Source organism: Protopterus annectens, chromosome 2.part2, assembly GCF_019279795.1.
Source record: "Protopterus annectens isolate FY-2018-M chromosome 2.part2, PAN1.0, whole genome shotgun sequence".
NCBI lineage: Eukaryota > Metazoa > Chordata > Ceratodontiformes > Protopteridae > Protopterus > Protopterus annectens.
In genome coordinates this window covers 1,110,267,241-1,110,272,240 of record NC_056730.1, presented here as the reverse complement: position 1 = coordinate 1,110,272,240, position 5,000 = coordinate 1,110,267,241, and the positions used below count along the sequence as shown (strand labels likewise).

The 5,000-nt window shown below is 37.5% G+C and overlaps 1 protein-coding gene across 1 annotated transcript in view; it reads right to left on the bottom strand.

Annotated features, from left to right (window-relative positions):
• Nucleotides 1-5,000, bottom strand: part of FOXD4L3 (forkhead box D4 like 3) — a 149,116-nt gene that overhangs the window by 111,474 nt on the left and 32,642 nt on the right. The window lies entirely within an intron of this gene.

Sequence of the window (5,000 nt, the reverse complement as noted above, 5' to 3'; positions counted from 1 at the left end):
ACACACAAGGTCATTGTGCCAGTGGGACAGCATGACCCAGCAACATTCCATAAGTTCTTAATCAAGGATATGTGATATGTCATGTTTCTGAACAGACATACGACAACAAACATCAGCACACAAATGTGTGCAATATATACACATGGATAATGTGCAGACAAAACATATTTCACTGACATCACCATGTTATATGAGTGGAATGGGAATAATGTAATATGTGAGTTGCTGTCATCTTTTCTAAGTATATACATGACCAGCCCACACAGAACAACTATGCCCACTCTCATTATACTAACTGCAATAGTTATATATTTCACATACAGGGCCAGAGTGTATCTGACATAACAATAGTATGCTCCACTGCATGTATATGAATACACACACACACACACACACACACACACACACACACACACACACACACACACACACACACACAAAGATTGAATGAACAGCACATCTGCCCATATGGAGCAATGTCTGCAATAATGACAGCATGTGATGATCGTGTAAATAAGAAGGGTAATGCATGCGTCATTGCTAATGTGTGTCATACTGCAGCAGTAAGACAAAGCCACATGACTTGATATGAGCAGTGTTCATCATGATGTATGACCAAAAAGCATAACAGCAATATGGAACATGTGAACAGCTGGGCCTATGCTGTACAAAGTGTAATACTGAAAACACTATGGTGGATACATTACATCAGTGGATCGTGCATACAATACTTGTCCCTTAGGGACCACCCTAACATTGCAAAATATTTCCCTAGTGATCTCCCGGAAGGAGTTGCACTTGGCCTATGTCATGTTCGATAAAAATTTCCCATCACATCAGTTGCTGCATCCCACATCTGGTCCTGAAGGTCTTCTGCCTGATGTAGTGGTGGACATCTTCGATGCTGATCTGCAGCAATAATGGCACATGTAGGTCTTGGTCTTTTGTCATAATCGTTATTGTCACCATCGTGGTTCCCATGCTGGTTGTCAGATTCCGACTCAGCTAGGACTGGTCGGGTGCATCATCCTCATCATCATCATTCAATGAGTAAAGCAGCATAGGTCCCACGATCTGTCACATTTCAGCACAGGAACACCATTATACATACATAACATGTATTAACTTAAAGAAAAAGAATAACTGAAAATTCTAACATAAAGTACAAGTTCTAAATGTTTTAACTGTTATGACTACAGAGTGACCTTATCCAACTATAATTCCTTATTTGGAATCAGGCATGCATCCAATCCATAATAAATTATAACATGGTGTGTAACATATACCATAGTCGTATGCCAAACATGGGCAAAACAAAGTACAAATTTATAAGGCATGCACATAAATGGATATACCCATTAAAATACATAATCATTACTCCTGTATATAAACAGACATCATGTAGCTCATGTGACACTGGTAGGTTTTGCAGTTATGTTACAAAACCTGCCAGTAAACATGCATATGTATAGCATACCAAATGTGATTACACAATGCACAATAACTGTTATGAAAGCATTATGAAGGGCCTGCATCATAGGATCATAGGAAGTTACTAGGCTATCAGCCCTGAGGCCTTTACAAACCTAGCTAAGAATTTAGCCCATGTTCCAACAACTCAGCACCTGATGCCACTGTCCAGCAGGGACACAGGTGGAATCTCAGGGGTGTATTTTCTGTTCCCCATCCAGTTATCCAGGTTGTGCTTAAAAAGGGTTAATGAGGTACTCTGCTTGATGTGGAGAGGGAGTCTATTCCACAGATGGGGGGAGTCTCTGGAACACAAAACTGTCTCACCAACAAGTCCTGTTGATGTCACAAACGAGATTGAGGTTGCACGTGTGGGTTACTTGAGTGGAGCTTGACTTGCTTATATGCAGCAATCCCATCAAGGCAGGGTCTGAAATTGCTTTATATGCCAGACAGAGGTCACCTCTGAGGAATCTGTAGGAGACTGAGTAGAGGGACAGGGCCTTTAGCCTGGAAAAGAGGTCACACACAATAGTGCTATCTGGCTCTAATACCCATGGCAAGTCACCTTATAGTGCCACATCTATCTACTGCTTCACGGTATGTATTGACATGTGACATATAACATAGCCTTACTGACAGACATCTGCAACATCTAATTATTACTGCCATGTCAAATATGAACCAACTTAACTGTAAAAGTATCATATGATATGCTAGTAACAACCTCAAAAAGCATTAAACAGGACATGTGTAATGTTTCCCCAAGTTACATGATAGTCCAGTACATTTGCAGTGCCACAGTAATAATCACCAGACCTGGCCTATAAGATTTATTTATACATTGTATAACAAAAGATACAAAGGTGTAATAATAATAATACTAAGTGTAATGTAATGAGTATGCACAATTCTAAATGCCCTCGTATTCACATATTGATACTATATGCAGAAGGCTATGCCTGAGTAACTGCACCCATCCTATATTTTCATTAAGTTACTCAGGTACACCATGCCTGAGCAACAGCACCCATCCTATATTTTCATTAAGTTACTCAGATACACCATGCATGAGTAACTGCACCCATCCTACATTTTCATTAAGTTACTCAGGTACATTACATGGCATACAGCACTCATTTTTTTCAGACATTCATCTGTTGTTATTGAAAATGTTTTTGGTGTTTCAGCATTCTGTATGCATGCAAACACATATGAGCAACAGGCAGACATATAAATCATTAATTTAAAACAAAAGTCTAGCATGGCACTCTGTGAATGCATTGTGTAGCATTACATCATATCAGTCAAAGCAACACTGGTATAAGGTCTGATTCTAAAATACTTTGATCTTGGAGTAAGTGATCTCTTACACAGTTATGAGGTCTTTTGGAATCTATTCCTTAATATAAACCTGTTTATTGATAGGCCTTACAACAAAGTAAATCACTTACATTGAGAGCAACTCTTTTGGAATGGGGCTCTTACTCTTTCTTCAATGTGTGGTACACAGATTTATGTTGAGGTGTCAATATGACATTAAAAGTAACAGTATCAATCAGTATTACATGCAACTAATTTTACAATTTGGCACAGTACGAGTAAAGTATGTGTTGGATATATATATACTTATATATATATATATATATATATATATATATATATATATATATATATATATATTAATATTAACAAGCATTGATATAGTTTATGTTTATATATATATATATATATATATATATATATATATATATGTATGTATGTATGTATATATATATATATATATATATATATATATATATATATATATACATATATATATATATACATATATATACACACAAGTTAGATTAGCAATGCAACATCGTTAATGGATAATATCACACAATGAGTCAATCTGAATGGAATTTGAATGCTTTTGTAACAAATTTACACAGTGATAAGCACAACTTCAGTAAGTAAAAGCTAGAAATTATGTATATGACACGCATACATAACATTTTCTTAACAAATATGTAGTGCATGGAACACGCTGATTACACTCCAATATTCAGAAAAAGACAAATCAGTTAAGAGCTAGAGTGGTGCAAGACCCAAACTTAACAAATGTTAACTACCTCCTGCTAAAGTTCTTAAGGTTGAGTCCCACGCTAGGCAGTAAGATCTGCCAGTACAAAAAAACAGCGTCAGAATAAAATATTTGTTTCTGCCTCCTCTCTATTGACAACATGTCCCTGGCTTCCTATTCTAAACCTAGAAAGTTAGTAGGATAACAGGACTTGTGTTCACTTTATTTTCTGAAGGATACGAAGTCTGAAACCTAAATATGCCATTATTTAGTGTCTTCAGTACTCAGTAATTTGTCCAAAATCCATAGACTTTATGAGGAACACACCCAACATTTGTTTGTTTGTGTCTTTCAGCTTTTCCCGGTTAGGGGTCGCCACAGCGGAACTCTAGCCCGCTAATTATTGGCAGTTGATTTTTACGTACCGGCTTGCCAGGCCTGACGCACAACCTTCAACGAAGGTACGCCCATTCACGCATGTCTCCACGCAGAAGACGCTCTAGCTGAGAATCGAACCGGACAGCGTCTTACTGTGAGGCAACAACGCTACCGCAGCACCACCACCGCGGGTAGGAGCACACCCAACATATGAGGCAAAAATCTGAACATTCTACAAAAATATGCACAGTTGATTCACATGGAAGTTAACAGAAGAGCAGTGTTACACTGCCTTTCTGAAAGTGCGCATTAAGTGTTTTATGGGTTTGAAAGACAGTAACACAATTAGCATTATTTTTTTCATTTTTACTGTAACTTGTAGTACATGCAGCAGATAAAGCTCTATGCACTACAAAGAATTATGAGTAGTTTGCTGATGATAACCTAGTATTACTCGACATGGATGCCAAGATTCACCTCTTCAGCTTCGGTCTCAAGGTGAATTTCTTGGTATCCATGTCTCGAACACACAATAACGTGGTTATCATCAGTGAACTGCTCCAAATCCTCTATATCACTGCCACTGACTACATTTGTATTATGCTTAATCATATACTTGCAAATACGAAAAACTGTATTGATGATCATGAACTTACTGTGCAACACCTCAGAAACACAGTAAAGCTAGGAACACCTTGTGGCACACTAACATCAGAAAATAAGTGCATGTAGGGTAGTACCATACAAACCACCAGAGTGTTTGTATATTTTGCTGCAAAAGCCGTGTAACTGAAGCCCTACATGCCACTAAAGCTCTGCCAAAGACATAAAGACTCTGAGTTAGAAGTCACCCATTCAATAATCGAATTGTTGGGCCATGCACACAATATAATTCAGTGAGAACTAAGACCATACATCCAAGTTTCTCATACCATATTGTGCAAACAGCAGTAAAAGTAGAAGCAGTACTTTATGCTGTACTACACATGTAACAACATAATAAACACCAAACTTATACATAAAACATTCATAGCAACATCAATATGCCAGATGAACACAGATATGTTTCATTTATGTTGTGTCA